The sequence below is a fragment of the Macrotis lagotis genome, chromosome 2 (genome assembly GCF_037893015.1).
Source record: "Macrotis lagotis isolate mMagLag1 chromosome 2, bilby.v1.9.chrom.fasta, whole genome shotgun sequence".
NCBI classification, from domain to species: domain Eukaryota; kingdom Metazoa; phylum Chordata; class Mammalia; order Peramelemorphia; family Peramelidae; genus Macrotis; species Macrotis lagotis.
This window is the reverse complement of record NC_133659.1, coordinates 202,677,399-202,697,972: the sequence shown is the minus strand read 5'-3', so window position 1 is coordinate 202,697,972 and position 20,574 is coordinate 202,677,399. Positions and strand designations below refer to the sequence as shown.

Below are 20,574 nucleotides of genomic sequence, written 5' to 3'. Positions count from 1 at the left end.
CTCTTTGGGTTTAATCAAACAGCAAATTACTATAATCATTTCCTGCTTTCTCTTTTGCACCCACTCTATTCCACTGATCCACCACTCTATGAAGCATACTTTTTTTAATTTAAGGCAATGGGGTTAAGTGACTTGCCTAAGGTCACACAGCTAGGTAATTAAGTGACTGAGGTCAAATTTTTAGGTCCTCCTGACTCTAGGGCTGGTGCTCTATCCACTGTACCACCTAGCTGTCCCTGAAGCATATTTAAAAAAAACTTTATTTTCCTTTCTTTTTTGTAACATGACTAATATTGAAATATATTTTTCATGACTTCACATGTATAATGGGTGTCATATTATAGATGTGGAGGGACTTGAAGGAGGAAGAGAATTTGAACTGAAAATATGAAAATGAATGTTAAAAAAATAAAGAGGGCTAGCTAGGTGGGACAGTGGATGGAGCACAAGCCCTGGAGTTGGGAGGACCCGAGTTCAAATCCAGATTCAGACATATAAAGAGTGTTTAGCTGGGTGACCTTGGGCAAGTCACTTAACCCCATTGCCTTAAATAAATAAATAGATTAAAAATATTAAACCCTCCACCCACACAGGGACATATTCTCCTCTTGCTCATGCAATATCCCTGGGTAGAATGGACTTAAATATAATGGGGAAAAGGCACATGTGTAGAAACCAAGCAGGACCTCCCAAATCCTTGGATCAGGAGTCCTTTTATCCCTCTGTGTAGTTCTCATGATGTTCTCCTTGGCTCTATACTAGACTCCTTTACCGAGTTCATATTTGATATTTTACTTTCTCAAATCTTTGAAGCTGAGTGATTTTCCTTCCTCTGTCTTTATCAATAAGCATTTCCTCTAATGCTGACCATTTCTACTGACTCCAGTGAACTCTGTTATTGATGATGGTTGTCAGGATAATCTCTGAGAACTCTCCCAAAATTTCAATTACAAATTAATAATTTTGTCTCCAAATGTTCATTCATTTAACATCAATTTTGGAGAAAGTTTTGAAGGAGAACTCAGATGGAAAAAGCAAGTGAGCCTTATGGATATAGCATGTATTATGTTGTATGCTTCAAATTTCCCTTTTATGTTTTTATTTATTTCTTCCTGCAAATGGCAGACATTTAATTAAACATTTTACTGTTCTTTAAATTTGTTCATAATTTCTGATTTAATTGTTTTTGGGAGTATTTTTTTCTTGCCATAAAATCTATTGATCGAACCTAACTCCTTTGTGATGAGTGTCTTTATGTCAGTTCCATGCAAGGGGATGGTACAATGTGGGACAGGGAGAGGGCAAAATGGAGGATGTCAGTAATTTGATGAAAACACCCAAAATGTGGCCAAGTTAGAGATATAATCTCTGTCCTTGCTAAGGATTCCATGAGCAGAAGGTAAGACAAATACTTCATGGTTATTATTTTATTAGTAATCATAATTTACAAGCTTCTAAAGAACAGAGAGAACTCCACATGACAAGAACCAAATGTCCTAGGCTATAAAGCTAGCTATTTTTATAGTTAGAACTAGATGTCTTGGACTTTGGTCACCTCAGGCAAATCCCCCGGCTCTAAATGAATGAAGGAAACAAAGGAAAAGTCAAGCTCCTGAACCACCCAGTGAAAGAAGAAAGGCATAAGCTAGAAAAAAATTTGTTCCCTTGATGGAAAGAGAGAATATCAAAAAGAACCAAATCTCACTCCACAGTGTCACCTGCTGGTTATAAAAAAATGAGTAGGAACTCATTAGTAGGTAGGGTGATGTAGAATTGAGCTAACCTTGAAAAATCAGAAGCCCTGGGTTCAAGTTCTTCTGCTAGCTATGATATCATGAGCAAGACATTTACCCTCTTAGTGCTCTCAGGCAGCTCTCTAAGATTAAATCATAGACAAGTTCTCTATATCAGTTAGAGGTAAATCCCACACTGTTAGTTCCATATAATAGTGGAGGCCTTCTGAAGACCCTGATCTGGTCCTAAGGGAAGATGTATGCTAAACCAATTAGAGTGTGAGAAAATAGATATCCCTCCCAGCACTAGCTAATTATTCAGCTTAACTCCAACACAACTACATCTAACCTAATCTGTCAACATTTCCCATCTCAACTCTTTGCTGTGCAAGATCAGATCTTCCTTTTCTGAGTTAGGTATAGGTTTCCCAGATAAATTATAATCTTTTCTTGTTGATCTTTCATTTTTGAAAAGGACAGTGATATCATGGGCTGATGTCTTAAGAGATTTACCAGTGAATAGGGTATAAGTTAAGAAGAGTTGTACAAAGTCATCAGCCTCACTTTCTCTTCCACAATCATCAAAGTCTAGTGGCAAGACATAAGTCAAGATGACTGGCAATAGTACGGATTCATTGAATGATCTTGGAGTCTTCAATGTCTGACCAAGCTCCAAGCACACTACTATGCCTGCTTTAGTTGCTTTCATGACTGTTAAGACAAATTATTCTCATCTGCCCATACTACCAGGGGAACTCTACATGTACTTAAAATGGACAGTCACCCCAACTCATCAACTTACTGGTTACCTTCAAGTTGGCTTAGGTTTGTCTGCCAAGATAGATGGTTTATCACAGTAAGGCTGCTGCACATGCTATATCTTCTAGGAACCACAGGTAAGAGTTGAGTGCCAGATAGTTAAATAATGTTTTGTCCATCATTTCTGAAGAAGACCACATCAGGGAGGTGGTGCCATGAGAAGCACATGAATTGGAATTGAGTGAGGGGGTGCTGTGCTAAATCACTAGCTTCACTTTCTTCTCCAAAACTAGTGAGCAGATATGGGTCAGGATTGACTGGAGGTGGTCCTGGCTGTGAGGCATTCAGGAAGAAGTGACTTGCCTAAAGTCACATAGCTAGCAAGAGTCAAATGTTTGAGGCTGGATTCTAACTCCTGTCTTTCTGACTCCAAGACCAATGTTCTATCCACTGTGCCAGATAGACATCAATGGTGAATGAGCAGCCCTGAAAAGGACTCAGCAAACCCTCAGGCCAGAGCTGCTGGTCCTCCTTGAATACCTCATACATTTCTCATTATGACCTAGTTGCTCCCTACAGCAGTAGCTACTCTAGAACCTGGAAAACTTCTTCCCTCTTCTTCAGCATTCCACTCCCTGTCCTCTAGATTGACAATTGTCTATAGAAGACACTCTATGAAGAGTTGGGCTCTCTGTTCTGGTACAATAACTGATGGGTAAGAACCACTGTCCTTCCCCTTTCCATTTTGGGAGAGACAGAGTAATTCTCACAAAATAAGCACGCATGAATAAGTTGTCATCTCCATCTTAGATATCATTATATTATCTTTTCCCCTAAACTCATCCCTCTTCCATATTTCCCTGTTACAACTGAGGCCATCACCATCATTTCAGTCACCTTTGTTTACTATTTTGATGTCATCTTGGGCACCTCTTTCTCATCCCATGTATCTAAGCAGTTGCCAAATCTTGTTTCTACTTCAACAACATCTCTCATATCTGTCCCCTTCTCTCTATTCACATTGCCATTAGACTTATCAGGCCTTCATTACATCTCTCTTGAACTATTACAATAGTCTTCTAATTGAACCGTCAGACTCAGATCTTTCCTTCCTCCTAAGATTCTTCTGCCAAAGCCTTTTTCCTAATGTGCCAAGGACTATGGGTTTTTCCTTTAGGATCGAATTTTTTCATTTTTTTCTTATCCTTTTAAAAATGTTCATTTTTCAGCAACACTGTGTGATGATCAACTATGATGGACTTAGCTCTTCTCAGTATTCAATGATCAAGGACAATTCTAAAAGACCTGGGAAGAAATTACCATCCATATCCAGAGAAAAAGTTGTGGAGTCTGAATATAGACTATATAGAATATATACTATTTTAAAGTTTTAAAACTTGTTTTATGTTTTTTTCTCACATGATATTTTTTCCCTTTGGTTCTTATTCTTCTTTCACAACATGACTAATATGGAAATATGTTAAACATGATTGTATATGTATAACCTATATCAGGATTCTAGATGTTATAGGGAGGAGAGAGGGAAAGAATAGAGGTAGAAAAATGTGAAACTCAAAATTAAAAAAAAAATATGAATGTTGTAAACTATCTTTGTAATTGGAAAAATAAAATAATATTAAAATAAGATTTTTGTATAATTTCACAATGCATAAATTCTACAAATTTGTATGCACGCACACACACACACACACACACATATATATCTATATATACATATATAGATATAGATATATATTGGGTTTGCAAAAATCTGACATGCTGAGAGGAGAGCTTACCAAAGTCCTTTTTCCTCCACACCCCACCTCAGTTACTTCAATGATACTACTTTAATACCATACTTCAAGTAATTTTACTCTTTTGAACTCAGGTCCTCCTGACTCCAGGGCCAGTGCTCTATTCACTCCGCCACCTAGCCACCCCCTAATTTTACTCTTTTGAAGTGTAAGCAATCTAGTTTTTAACATGATCCCTTCAATTTTTATTCCTTATGCTGAACTCCAGCTGACTTTGATTTTCTCAAAAAACTTTAGATCCTGATTGATGGCCGTACATCTTATCACTTTTAACATCATCCCCAGAGATCTCAATATTCATCCTCTAACATTCTGACCACACAATTCCTACATTTCCTAACTAACATGGGATCTGAGGATTTAGAGCAGAAAGTGATCTTGCCATTTTATAGTTGAGGAAACAGATCCAGAGATGTGATGTGATTTCCCCAATGACACATCAGTAGTCAGTCGATAACTCAAGATTCATGACCATGCCCTCAGGTTGCATTCTAATACTCTTTTGGGTACATTATTTTCTTCTCTACACTAGTTCAGTCACACAGCCATGGTCACACCTTATTTAGATCCAAATGTGTTACTGGAGCCAGCACAAAGCTAATTGATACATTTTCAAGTGTGACATTTCTACCTCAAAATAAGCAAACACTACAAATCAGAGATTGATTTATTGTTTTGTTTATGGCCTAGACTTATGAAAATGATGGAGAATATGTTAGTAATGCAAGTTAAATGTAAAAATGTGTTGAACATCCACTCCCTTTCCCCACTTTATTGGTATATCTCTGTCTATAGTTCATCACTTTTTGGGACTGTGCAGTTTTCAAGATTATGATTTGAAAATTCACTCTCCAATTACTACAACATCTTTTTCTTCCACATTTTCTCTTCTCTCATTTATATTGTTATATTAGCATTCCTCTCCTTCCCATCCCTCTTTTATAAATATTAAGAAGTTCCTTTTCAGGAGCCTAAATGTGAAATCTTTGGATTCATCTCTAAGAAATAAATCTCATCAGTGCTTATTTAGATACCAAGGAGATGGTATCCTAACCTGAATGGAGATGCTATTCATCTTTATCCAAGGACATACCAGGTTCTAAAAAGGAAATTAAATTCAAGTTCATGGAAGGACTTGAATCTCCCTTATAGTAGAGTTAAGATGGTAGTGACTGGATAAGATTGAAAGTCCTTTTGACTAATTCATTTACAAACCATCCTCTTTTCCCCCCAGACCTTGACTCATTAAAGAAATGATTCTTCAGGGAGTATAGACATTTGCCTTGAATAGAAAAAAAAATCAGAACCTGTTACTTAAACTCTGATCTTAACTACTGGAATTTTGTCCTTGTTTCTGAATACTAGAAAAATATATGAAGACTTTACCTAGGAAGGGAGAATTTCTACTCAGTAGAAACTCTAACATTTGAATTTCTATTTAAGGAGCAATGCTTTTAAAGGTATTTGTGTATACCACACAAACATAAATATATTAATAAAATATTTTTTGCAGACTTGAAACCTAACATTCAGAGCACTAAAGTTTCCTACTACAATCAGACATGAACTATAGGCATCAGGCTTATTTCTGGTCCCTTGATCCATAATCCCTATTTTGCTGATTACCCCCCAACTTTATTTCTTTTATTTCCATCCCCAGTCTTAATCCAGGCACTATCACTTTAAAATCTCACTAGCTTTTACCCTGGAATTCTTTACCCATTTAATTTTCTACCCCCTCCCATTTCCCAACCCTTGAATCCTTATCCCACTCATTGTCCAAGTTTTTCCTCTACTTAATACTGAGCACAAATGAAAAAAAGTCAAAAATTAAACTGATCTCAACCATTATAAATTAATGGGCAATAATCAGCTAGACCCTTACTGCTCTTTTCCAATCCTACTCCTTACCCTTATTATTTATTGATTTTATTCTCTCCAGTGACTATTTCACACCTCTTCTATCTTCAAGTGCCAATTCTACCCTACCCATCCTACTAATAATTGCTGGTGGTTTAGTCACATACTTAAAAAAGAGAGGAAGATGCAGTAAAATGCGTAGAGTTGAGTTTAAATTTTAACTCTGATACATTCTGACTATTTGACCCTAAACAAGTCACTTACTTCTTGGAGTTCTAGGAAACTCTCCAAGACTATATATTTCAGAGAAGAAGCAGACTTGCATAGGTCAGAATTTCTTCATCCAGGAATTCCCCAGGTCTTAATTCTATTCCTTCTGTGAGAAGATTGAAACTGTCTTGAGGTCCCTATACTTCCCTTACCTTCTCCACAAAACATTCAACATCATCATTCATTATCTCCTCCTCTTAGCCTACTTTATTAAGCTAATCTTTCTATATTTTTAATCCCCTCCCACCTCCTCCAGGATCTTGTAATTATCCTTTTTGTTCTTACACTGCTTAAACCTCTATCACTACCACCTCTCCACAGACCCTGTTGGAGACAGCCTAGGACCCTGACTCCAAGAACCCCGGGAATATTAGTGTATCCTAGGCCACTAATTCTGCCTTCAGATTGGCCACTGTGACATCAATCAGAGGAGCAAACCTTGTGGCATTGTGATCTCCTCCTCCTCAGAAACTACACTACTGAAAAATCAGGAAAATAAAGTTAACACCAAGGTCTTTGGCAAAGTCAAATGGTTTGGCATCCAAAATGGATGTGGTTTTATTGAGAGAAGAGACATTAAAAAGATACATTAACCATCTGCTTTACTGCTGTACCCTAAGGATCACTGGGCTTTTTAATCTGACTTGCAGCTGAAACCTCCTATATGTGTTATCTCCCGCATTGGATTGTGAACTCCTTAACAGCAGGAACTGTGTTGCTTTTTTCTTTATGTCCTTAGCACTTAGCATAGTGCTTTAAGCATAGTAAACACTCAATAAATGTTTTATTTTTCTTCAGTCAGCCTTTCTTCCTCCAGGGACTTATTATCTGACTACAGGTCAATTCAGGTCTCCCCAGTCTTGCAAAAGTCTTCCACTGACTCTTCTACCCCTTTTGCTAACTTCATATCTCTTTCTCTCTTGCCTGTTAACACTAAACATCTCAAAGAAATTTGTCTATACTGAAGGCTTCCTCGTTCTTATTATTTACTTTTTCCTGAATGCAATCTGAACAATTCTACTGAATTGTGGTTGTTACTGTACAGTTGTTCAGTTGTGTCCAACTCCCCATGATTCTGAGAACCATGCCAATGTCAATATTGTCCATGGAATTTTAGATAGAAGGAAGCATATGATATATACACTATGAGTGGTACAATAGTATATAAGGTTAGTAGAGAGGAAAAAAATCACTTTGATTTAGAATAGTCAGTGCATAAATTCATGGAATTGATGGAATCTAACTTGAGTTTTGAAGGATGGATAGTATATACAAATAATTCCACTATTGCTAAACATGTATACCTGTTTATATACAGCTATTATAATAAGTAAGTTCTTTACATTCTTCTTGGGATACTTGTATCTGGGACATGTATTCTCCCTTTTCTTATGGAATCTGAGTTAGCATTTCATATGTAGACTCTCAAGAGAAAAATCCATAAAAATCTTTATAAAGTTTTTGATTCTGACTTTGAAAGAACAACTCAAGGCCAGCCTCCTAGAACTTGTCAGACAATGGGAATATATCCTGTAAATGCTAATTGTATAATTTGATAGTGAGTTCTTCTTGGTAGACTCTAGTCTCCTTGAGAACAGGGATGGTCTTTTTAAAAAATAACATTTTATCTTTTCCCCAATTATAGATAAAAACAATTAGCATTCTTTTTTTTACGTTTTGCATTTCAAATTCTCTACCCCCCTTCCCTTCTCTCTTCCTGAGATGGTAAGCAGTCTGATAAAGGTTATATGTGTGCAATTATGTTTTGTTTTGGGGTTTTTTTTGGCAAGGCAATGGGGTTAAGTGACTTGCCCAAGGTCACACAGCTAGGTAATTATTAAGTGTCTGAGACTGCATTTGAACCCAGGTACTCCTGACTCCAGGGCTGGTGCTTTATCCACTATGCCACCTAGCTGCCCCTCATATTAGTCATTTTATGGAAGAAAACAAACCAAAGAAGGAAAGAAGGAAGAAAGAAAATAAAGGGGCGGCTAGGTGGTGCAGTGGATGGAGCAACGGCCCTGGAGTCAGGAGTACCTGAGTTCAAATCTGGCCTCAGACACTTAATAATTACCTAGCTGTGTGGCCTTGGGCAAGCCACTTAACCCCATTGCCTTGTAAAAACTAATAAATAAATAAACAGACAAACAAACAAGAAAGTAAATAAATAGGGAAAAAGGAACTGGGGCAGGAAGGAAGAAAGTGAAAAATAGTATGTTTTGAAGGTAGATAGAATTTTCCTCAGGAGCCCTTTGGGATTGCTTTGGATAATTAAGTCATTCACAGTTGTTCATTGCACAATATTGCTGTTACTGTGTATAATATTCTCCCAGTTCTGTTCATTTTATTCTGTATTAGTTCATGTAAGTATATCAGGTTTTTCTGAAATCATCCAAGAAAGGGCTGTCTTTTATCTTTCTTTGGGTCTTCTAGGTTTAGGACAATTTCTAACATCTCAAGGACAGCATTCATGTAGACCCAGATAACATCTTAGCACTGTAATCATAGATAGGACCCTTCACATTCTTCTTCTTAGTTAATCTTGAATAAGTCAGGAAATATTCCAGTTCCAAATTCCTTAAGTAATCCCCCCCCACACACACACACAAGATCCCAAAGAGTAAATATAGAAGTGGAGGTAGGAGTTAAGACTTTGATCCCCACTAGTCATCCTCCTGAAAACCTCTAAGTGAGTGGGAGGGGTAAACATCTTTAACACTTGTCAGGTATGGAACTTTTTTTATAGAAAAAAGAATTAAGTGGGGCAGTCCTTTTTGGAACTGCCACAGAACTTCAGTCTGGAGAACTACCACAATTGTCTCACTCTGAATTTAGATTTGGAGACCCATAAAATCACACTCTTCTCTCCAGTCAAGTATAAGAATATTCTTTACTACATTTCTTAAGGATTAAGTTGTGTGTGTATGTGTTTCCTCTCTTTTGTAAAGATATAGACACGTAACTATTTTTTTTGGAAAAGCATTTGCTGCCAATAAAAGAATTAAAATTAATAAGAGAACCTGATCAATTCTATTCCTCATTTTGGGGAGGGTTAGTTTTTTTTTTGCAAGGCATTGGGGTTAAGTGACTTGCCCAAGGTCACACAGCTAGGCAATTATTAAGTGTCTGAGGCTGGATTTGAACTCAGGTACTCCTGACTCCAGGGTTGGTGCTCTATCCATTGCACCACCTAGCTGCCACCTCTAGCTAGCTGTCTTACAAATGTAGCTCTACCCCCATTCAGGTGGACTGGAAATATTTCTCTGAAGAAGCCCATGACACTGCCTGTGACTTAGGTAGAGAGATATGATTCTTGATTGGATGGTGAATCAGAGACCTCTCTGAAACTGCAGATCCAAGGAGAAAGCTAACCCTCTAACAAATCCCTTGATTTATCTAGCCCCTCTACCTACCAACAAACTGAAGATGATCCCTCTTATGATGATGTTTGTCCTTCATTTTTGAAGAAGACCATGACATCAGGGAAGTGATGCCATGTCAAACATTTGAATTAGATTTTTTTTAAGGTTTTTTTTTTTTGCAAGGCAATGGGATTAAGTGGCTTACCCAAAGCCACACAGCTAGGTAATTATTAAGTGTCTGAGGCTGGATTTGAATTCAGGTACTCCTGACTCCCGGGCAAGTGTTCTATCCACTGTGCCACTTAGCTGCCCCCTTGAATTAGATTTGAGTGAGGGGGTGCTGTGCTAAGTTACCAGCCTCACCTTCTCTGGAGCCATCTGGGCCTAGTGGTCAAATATAAATCAGGATGATTGGAGATGGCCCTGGATGCGAGGCAGTCAGGGTTAAGTGACTTGCCCAAGATCACGCAGCTAGTACCTCTAGGATTAATTGAAAATTCTTCTATTTAGCTTTTATTTGCACAATCTGGTTCTAACTTAAATTTCCAACCTCACTGGACATTACTCCTCTCCTGCACTCTGAGTCCTAGGCTAACTGACTTTTTTTCTATTTTTCACACTTGATCTTGCCTCTTTTTGCTAGCTACTCCTCATGCCTGGAGCAGTCCCTCTTGCTTCCACCTAGCAGAGTCCCTTTCTTCCTTTAAGTGCAATTTAAGCTCCATCTTCTACATGAAGCCCCTTACTGATTTTTCTAATTGTTAGTACTTTCCCTTCCAGCTTGGTGTTCAGTGGTATCCAACTCTTTGTGACTCTGTTTTTTTTTTGGGGGGGGAGGCAAAAGTAAAGGAATGGTTTACTATTTCTTTCTTTAGTTCATTTTACAGATGAGGAAAATGAGGTAAACAGGGTTAAATGACTTGCCCAGATTCATACAGTTAGTAGATTTCTGAAGATGAATTTGAACTCAGAAAGATAAGTCTTCATGACTCCAAAGATGGTATTTTATCCATTACACAACCTACCTAGCTGCCCTTCCCTGCCTCCCAAACTACCTTGTATTCAACTTTGAATATATCAATATTTATTCATTTTATATTTATGCTTTACATAAATACATACATATATATATATATATATATTTCTTCCCCCATTAGAAGGTCAGCTGTTTTTGAGGGACTTTGAAGTTTCACTCTCTCTACTTGTATTCCCAGAACAATGCCTGACTCATAATAAGTGCTTAATTCTTGATTGATATTTTTTCCTACCTGCTTAGAATAGTGCTGTCAGTGCTCTCTATATTTTTAGGTCCTGGGACAAACTCTGGTTGCCCACCCTGGTTCTGGATCTGTAAAAAAAGATTTCTATTTTGAAGAAAGTGGTATTTAAACATCCTTGAAGAATGAACAGGATTTGAGTAGACAAAGGAGATGGTATTCTCAATAAAAAGAATATCAAATAAAAAAAAGAATATCATGAGCAGAACTAGAAAGGATCTAATGTATTCAGTGAACAGTGAGTTAACTCCCTCTTGTTTAACCAGAGCATCTAAGAGTACTAAGGCTAGAAAGTGAAGTGGGATCAGGACATGAAGGGTCTTGATGATAGATCTAGGCAATAAAGAATCATTAGGAAGAATTTTTAGCAAGAAAATGATAGGATGAAAGTGGTATCTGATGAAGAGGGCATGAACAATGATTTATAGAATGAATCAGGAAAAGACTGAAGGCAGAGAGACTAAGTAACCCAGAGATTAGGGAAAGGATTGAGCTAAAAGAGAAATGGTGTGGATAGAGGATAGGAATATTAAGGGGGGAAATAGTAGAATTTGATTATAAAAGATTTGTCATTCTGGCTACATGGACAGGAGAAATCAAAGATAATTCTGAAATATAGATCCTGGGTGACTGATAAGATGGAATACATAGAATAAGGAAGTTGTAGGAAGAATAACACCTCTGTCCTTTGCTGGGGAAGGCAAGAAATTATTGGGACTGGTATTTAAATGTTGATAATTGTACTGAACCGATCATTTCTTTTTTATTTAATATTTTATTTTTCCCCAATTACATGTAAAAACATTTCTTAACATTTGTTGTTAAAATTTTTTGCTTTCCAAACTGTTCCTCCTTTCCTTTCCTCTCCCTCCATTGAGAAGGCAAACAATTTGATATAGATTATACATGTGTGGTCATGCAAAATACATTTCCATGTTAGTCAAGTTATGAAAGAAAATATAGATAAAAAAGAAAAATAAAGAAAAATTATGCTTTGATCTGCATTCAGATGCCATCATTTCTGTCTCTGGAGATTATATTTTTCATCTAAATCCTTCAGAATTTTCTTGGGTTATTGTATTACTGAGAATAGCTGTCATTCCCAGTTCATTATTATATAGTATTGCTGTATGCAGTGTCCTCCTGATTCTACTCATTTCACTTTGCATCAGTTCATGCAAGTCTTTCCAGTTTTTCTGAGAGCATTCTTCTCATTATTTCTTATAGCACAATAGTATTCCATCACAAACATATTCTTCAGAATGTTCAGTCATTCCTGAATTGTTGGGTATTCCATAAATTTCCAGTTTTTTGCCACCACATAAAAAGGGTTGCTATAAATATTTTGTACATATATATCTTTTTCCTTTTTTAAATTTCTTTGGAATACAGATCTAGTCATGCTTTTGTTTGATCAAGAGATATTTTATTTATAAATAAATTTGTTATTTTTTATATATAATATAAAATATTATATAATAATGTTATTACTCTATATAATGATAAAATGTAATATATAAATAAATTTATAGCTAAATATAAAGATAAAAATTATATGAATAAATTTATAAATTAGAAAATATATATAAATAAAAATTTATACCCTTTGTACATAATTCCTAGTTGTTTTACAGAATGATTGAATCAATATGCAACTTCACCAACTGTGCATTAGCATCTCAATTTTCACACATATCCCCTCCAACACTGTCATTTTTCTTTTCTATCAAATCAACCAATTTGATAAGTGTGTGGTGGTAGCTCAGATTTGTTTTAATTTGCCTTTCTCTAATTGATAGTGATTTAGAGCATTTTTCATATAACTATGGCTTCCTTTATTTACTTTGTCTGAAAATTGCCTGTTCATATCCTTTAATCATTTCTCAATTGAGGAATGATAGTTCTATAAATTTCTCTCAGTTCTCTATATATTTGAGAAATGAGATCTTTATCAGAGAAACTTGCTATAATTTTTTTTTCATAGTTCCCTCTGTCCTATTTCCCCTCTGTTTATCTTACTGTCTCCTTTTTCTCTATTCATTCTCAAAAGTGCTTTGCTTTTGGCTTTCACCTCCCCAATATTTTCTCCCTTCTTCCCTGCCACCTTTTCTTATCCTTTTCCCCTATATACCAAACTGAAAATATATGTTATTCCCTCTTTGAACCAATTCCAATGAGAGTAAGGTTCACATACACACACACAGACACACACACACACACACACACACAGACACACACACCACACATCCTCACCTCTCCCATCTTCCACTCCACTGTAAAAGCTCTTTTGTACCTCCTTTATGTCAGATAATTTACCTCATTCTTCCTCTCCCTTTTCTCTTTTCCCAAGGCATTCCTCTTTCTCACTTTTTTAATTTTGTTTTTTTTCAGATAATCATCCCATTATATTTATCATTCCCATTCCCTCTGTCAATGTAAACTCCTTTAACTGCCCTAATGAGAAAAATTTTGGAAGTTGCAAGTGTCATTTTTCCTGTTTATCTTTTTAAATTTCTCTTGCATCTTGTTTTTGAAAGTAAAACTTTCTATTCAGCTCTGAATTTTCATCAGGAATGCTTGAAAGTCTTTTATTTCATTGAATATACATTTCTTCTCCCCCCTTCCCCTCCCCTTCTTGATTGTAATCTCAGCTCTTTTGTGCTCTAGAATATCCCATTCCAAGCCTCTAATCCTTTAATAGAGAAACTGCTAAATTTTGTATGATCTTGAGTATGGTTGTATGATATTTGGATTATTTCTTTTTGACTATTTGCAATATTTCTCCTTAACCTGGAAGCTTTGGAATTCGAGTATAATATTTCTTAGAGTTTTCATTTTGGGATCTCTTTCCAGAGGTGATTTTAGAGGATTCTTTCAATTTTTCACCCCAGTGCAACAGACCTTCCCTCCCAACCTTCTAAGTTGTCTTGAATTGGAAAATTGTTTTTATCTCATCCTTTTGTGGTTTTTCCATGAAGGATTCACTTTGAGGCATTATTTAAAGTTTTTGGAAGGGTTTTGGAGAGAGCACAGATGAATTCATGCCTTTTCTCTGCCATCTTGGCTCCATCCTCTGACCTGCTAATTTCTAAAATCGATATTCATATTTTATACTGATGATTCTTAAGACTTTCTATCTCCAATTGCCTATTGGACTTTTGGAACTGAATGTTCTGTATACATTCAGCCTGTCCAAAATGGAACTTACTAGCTTTCCCCCAAAGTCAGATTAGTTTTTTTGGATGTCATCCATTACTCCTCACTCTCTCTTACCTCTCCTTAGTTAATCAGTTTCTAAGACCTGTCCTTTGTATCATCTTTCACATACACCCACTTCTCTCCTTTGACATTGTTTTGACCCAGACCCTCATTACCCCCCATGACTTCATGCATTGTCTATTGCAATAGTTGCTATATCTAGTTGATCCATCAGCCTCAGGTCTCTCCCCATTTTACTTCATCCTTCAATCAGTTATCAAAGTGATCTTCCTAAGGCATGCCACCCTACCATCCACCCCCAAATTCAATAAATTCCAGTGCTCCCTGTCCAGCATAAAATATAAAATTCTTTGACATTCAAAGTCTTTCATAATCTGGTTTCTACTTTCCAGGCTTCTTACACATTCATATACTATCCTTCCAACCATATAGTCTTCAATTCAATAGCATCAGCCTCTTTGCTGTTTCTTAAGCAAGACACTCCATCTCCCTATTCCAGGGATTTTCAATAGCTGTCCCCTATGCCTGGAATATCTCCCTCCTCATCTCTACTTCTTGGCTTCCTTCAGCTAAAGTCTCAGTTAAAATCCCTCCCTCACTGAAAGCCTTTCCCAATCCCTCTTAATCCTAAAAGCTTTCCATCTGTTGGTTATTTCCAATTTACTCTGTCTAAATCTTGTTTATACAGAGTTGTTTGCATGTTGTCTGCCCATTAGACTGTGAACTTCATAAAAATAAAGACTGCTTTTTAGTTCCCAGAGTTTTGCATAATGACTAGCATAAACTATTATGACTAATTTACTGACCAATAGGGCATAGTGAATAAATAGAATTCTAAACAAGGTTGAGAATATTTGAATTCAAGAACTGTCTCTTAAACTTACTAGTTGGGTGGCCATGGGCAAGAATTCTGGGCCACTGTAAGCCTGTATACATTATGAAGGAGAGAACAGAATTTCAGAGTGAAGCCTCTGGGTTGTAGAAAAGTAAAGTTTCAAGCCACATGAGAACTAGGAAATACTATTGACTTTTAAACTCTGTCACATAGTAAGCTAGTCCAAAGGTCTTGTTTGGAGTTTACATAATAGTTTTGCCTTTGGTGACAGTGCTTGGAAAGTCTCTGTCTTTGTCTCTGTTTCTGTCTCTGTCTCTGTCTGTCTCTGTCTCTCCGTCTCTGTCTCTCTGTCTCTCTCTCTCTACACACACACACACACACACACACACACACACACACACACACACACACACACATTCAGCCCAGGGTACCCCTTGACTTCCTTAGACCTGATAAACCCCCTGTCTTATGACAGAAACCATTTTGAGTATTTTTGCATGATAGGTAAATATTGTATTGAAATCTGTTTTCAGTCATGTCCAATTTTTTATTGGACAAACCATTTGAAGTTTTCCCAGAAGAGATACCAGAGTGGTTTGCCTTTTCCTTCTCCAACTCATTTACTGAGCTAAGGCAAACAAGGTTAAGTTGATTTTCCTAGGGTCACACAAGTAATAAGTGTCTGAGGCTGGATTTGAAATTAAGAAGATGAGTTTTCCTGACCCCAGGATGAACATTCTATCTACTGTACCATCTAAGATAATCAATATGTATACTTGTCTTCATTCATTGCCATTTGTTGGCTAAATCTAGCAATGGTAACCCATTTGTGAGTAACAAAGGTGAAGGATAGGAAACTAGAGAAATTCAATAAAAGACTGAGGGATGTTCCAAGGATAGGAATCAATTTGGGGGGATGAAAATAAGTTCAGTATTTAGCGATGTTCAATTTGAGGCAAATAGCCAGGGAAAGATGTTGGGTCTCAATTTCCTTAGCAGAATAATGAGTTTGAACTTGACTATTTCTAAATTCTAAATGGGCAACTAAGTAATACAGTAATAGGCCAATGGATTTAGAATTAGGAAGACTCATTTTTTTTGAGTTCAAATCCAACTTCAGACACTTACTAGCTGTGTGATCCTGAGCAAGTCACAACTCTGCTTGCCTCAGTTTCTTCACAAAATGAACTGGAAAAGGAAATGGCAAACCATTCCAGTATCTTTGCCAAGGAAACCCCAAATGGGGTCACAAGGAGTAAGATGACTGAAAATGACTGAATAGCAACAAAAATTCACTGGTTGCTTAACATCTCTTGGCCTTTATTTCTTCATTTGTAAAATGAAGGAGTTGAATTCTATGATTTCTAATGTTACTTTGAGCTCCAAGTGTATGATATAACCACATTGTGTGATGATCAACTATTGTAAACTTAGTTTCTCTCAGCAATACAGTGATCAAACAAAATTCTAAAAGACCTGACCAACAGGATCAGAGAAAGAACTATGGAGCCTGAATGCAGATTGAAGCATACAATTTTAATTTTTTTAATTTGTTTTTTATTTTTTCTTTCTCATAGTTTTTCCCTTCTGTTCTGATTCTTCTTTCATAGTATGACTAATATGGAAATATGTTGATGATGTTTGTCCTTCATTTTCTTTTTTTTTTAGTTTTTTTTTTCAAGGCAATGGGGTTAAGTGGCTTGCCCAAGGCCCCACAGCTAGGTAATTATTAAGTGTCTGAGGTCGGATTTGAACTCAGGTACTCCTGACTCCAGGGCCGGTGCTCTATCCATTGCACCACCTAGCTGCCCCTTGTCCTTCATTTTCAAAGAAGACCATAACATCAGGGAGGTGATGCCATGACAAGTACATGAATTGAATTTGAGTAGGGGGAGTTGTACTAGTCACCAGCCTCACTTTCTTCTCCAGAGCTATCTGGGTCCAGTGACCAATATAAATCAAAATGACTGAAGATGAGTCTGGGTGTGATGCAATCAGGGTTAACTGACTTGCCCAAGGTCACACAACTAGTAATTGTCTGAGACTGGATTCAAACTCCAGTACTCCTAACTCCAAGGTTGGTGTTCTATCCACTGTACCTCTAGCTGCCCCCAATGGAAATATGTATAAAACAATTGTACACATTTAGCCTATATCAGATTATTTGCTGTCTTGGAGAGTGGGGATGGAAAGGAGGGGTGGAAAAAATTTTACAAAAATGAATGTTAACTATATCTACATGTAATTGGAAAAAGAATATCTTAAAAAAGAACTAGAAACAAAAAGATATAATTATGTAAAGGTGATAATATGCAAGAATTGTATGTCTAGAGAAAAATATATTTGTAGCCCCAAAGCCAGAGAGCATCACCTTTTGGAGACAAGAAATAGAAAAACAACCATCAAGGGAAAAATAAAAATCTGTTGCTTTCTTCTTCTAAGATGAACAGTATTAAATGACTTGGTCCAGGTCATACAGCTAGTGTCAAATATCTGAGCTAGATTTAAAGTTGGGTCCTCCTGACTCTGGGGCCAGGGCTGTAGCCAATGTACCATTTTTGCTGCCTATCTCTTTTGCTAGAGATCATAGTAGCATAGATTTAGAGCTTGAAGGGACCTCAGAAACTATATAGGCCAATCCTCTCATTTTACAGTTAAGGGAATTAATTTCCAGGGAGGTCACACAGGTAGGAAACCTCAGGAGACATTGAATAAACGATCACAAAAAAATGGAAAGAAGGAAAAAGAGGCAGCAGTTGATTCAACAACAAGATCTCCATCTTGGAGACTGTAGGCCTTCCCTTTATCTTCATCTTCTATGATATGTACTTTTAAAAGGTTTTCCCAACTTCTGGAATTATAGCTATCTTCTCTCTCACCCAGCAACAAAGACAAGAAGTGTGAACAAGCAGGTAATGGATGAAACTTGCTCTGATAAGGTTTCCTGTATCAGCCAGCAGGGGTCACTGTGAGGCTGTACTGCAAAGATGATATTCATTTGGAGCTGCTAAAAAGAGAAACATCCTTTTCCTCCCTATATCAGCTCCCCCCACTTTCAATCCCAAGGACACTTAGTTCTTAGGGAGATGCCTAGTCAGAGACAAGGGCGATGTTGGTCCAAGTACTCTTAGATCCTTCTCCAACAGATCCTGGACACAGTTATGCTTATCCATTATGAAAGTGTAGGGGAACAAAGACATATTCCCCTTTTCTGAGAAGAGACAGAGTAGCCCTGTTTGACCCCTTTAAGAAATGGGCATCCTCAAGTATCTTGAATTTCCACTGGAAATTCTATGACATAGAAGAGAACAGAAAAAGATTCAGTAGAAAACAGAAATAAGTGGGAAGCGGCTTGGGAGCTCAGTGCATAGAGCAGTGGCCCTATAGTCAGGAGGGTCAGAATTCAAATCTATCCTCAGATACTTGCTAGTTCTGTGACCCTGGGTAGGTCACTTACCCCCTTTGCCTCAAAAAAAAGGGAAAATAGATAAATGGCATGGTTTGGGAACTGACATACTGCATTTATTATATAATTAGAGAAATCCTTATATTGTAAACATAAATTTATTATATGCTTATTATAAATATTTTTATCGTTATGAATATGTTTTTATATTGTTTTACATATATTTTTATAATAAATTTATTATATACTTTAAATGAAAAATGGTCAAGTTGTATTGTATAGTACAATAATAATATTTTCTTTATATGATCAACATACTTGTGTTTACTGGTGTTTGTCAAGTTCAGAAAAATAAAATTATTAACTTAAAAAAAGATTTTTAGCTAATTTGCATTTCCTTGGGCAAAACATCTGTTATCTGTTCCATCCATCTTTTGCAGTATTTTAGTGTTAGGTGCATGTGTAGGGATTTGATGACAGCCAATACCCTTGGGTTTCTACCCCAGGAAACTTTTGCCTTCATTCTTTCTTTAAGAGGGGAGAGTGGGGGAGGGGATGGAGGGGGAAGAAAAGAAAGGGAAAGATTAGAAGAAAGAAAGACTATGGTGGAATTAAAGGGTAAAAGGGTACCAAACTCTTCTGGGGACTGGGATCTGCCTCAGATAACAGTTTCCCCACTCCCAGTCTAAAAAGGAAAACTCAAGAGGTCTGGCCTACAGGGGTCAGAGTACTTGGTACACAGAAGGAACTTAATAAATGATTGTTGATTTATTGACACCTCTGCCACCTTGCCTACACATGGCCTATCTCCAACTCTTTCCAAATCCAAATCCAGAGCTAGAGTGAATTACTTATTTCTTTATATTTCATATATATGTTATAATTTTTGTATTATAGTATATATTATTTCACAACCCTACCACTAAAGAGAAGGGAAAGAGGTATTCATTCAAAGGATGAGTCAAACTCACTGAACCTTAACCTCAACAAAGTGATGTCATTTTGTTCCTCTTCAAGAAGGAAGGACAACATCCAATATAGAATTACTTTGATTTGGGCCAGATTCAGAGGTACCTGTACTCTTTGAAATACAAATAGTTATAGTTCTATTTCCTACCATTCAGAAACTTCCTCCTCAGTCCCCTTTATGTTGAGGCCTCTCTTAAAAGTTCTCAGAATTCTTCTAATGTCCTATCAAGTCTACTTCTTGCTGCTCTGTTCTCTAACTATTCCAAGGAGAGGAAAATAGTCATAGCCAACTCTGGTTCTGGCAACTATAATCCCTAAACATTCAAGATTCCTCCAGTTTATTGTCTCCTCTGGTTATGTTGTTTTTCAGTTATTCAATTGTATCTGACTCTTATCATTCCCATGAGCAACGTTCATAGTGTTTTCTTGGCAAAGATACTGGAGTGGTTTGCCACATCCTTCTCAAGTGTGTGCTTGTTTCACAGGCAAGTAACTGAGGCAAATAGGAGTTAAATGACTTGCTCAGGGTCACACAGCTAGTAAGCGTCAAGGCCAGATTTGAATTTAGGAAGATAAGTCTCCCAGACTCCTGGCTTGGCTTTATTCACTGTGAAACCTAACTGCCCATCTATAGTATGAGTGAATTTTATTTTGGGTAATTGCATAGAAATACTGGGCCAAAAGAGGCTAATAGTTCCAACATCTTCAGAAAAAATAAATGACCTTGGCATGGCAATCAGGATCAAATCCAGTGGGAGAATGTGGGAGTAGACCAGAAACGGAAATGGTTTATAAATTCATGGAGCCATTGGGGGAGGAGCAGAGACATCGATGTGGTTTCTCCAGAGGTCATGGCTAATGAAAAGAGAGAAGTTTCATTAGGAAAGCCTTGGACAAGATATCTGTAAAGCTTAGGATTTTCTCAAGCCAGAGCTCAGGACTGAAGCCAGAGTTCCAGAAGATCTGAGATACCTGCAACTTTGAAAAACCAAATCTATTAACTAAAGACTAAGAATTGGCATATTTTTTCAGTCCAAGCAATCCCACAACTGACTACAGGGACTAAAAAA

At 37.0% G+C, this 20,574-nt stretch overlaps 1 long non-coding RNA gene across 1 annotated transcript in view; it reads left to right on the top strand.

The window, feature by feature from the left end:
- The first annotated feature begins 3,109 nt into the window (after nt 1–3,109).
- Nucleotides 3,110–20,574, top strand: part of LOC141514045 (uncharacterized) — a 39,690-nt gene continuing 22,225 nt past the window's right edge. Inside the window, exon 1 of the long non-coding RNA XR_012475934.1 lies at nt 3,110–3,207. This is a non-coding gene — a long non-coding RNA (uncharacterized LOC141514045). The remainder of the gene's footprint in view (nt 3,208–20,574) is intronic.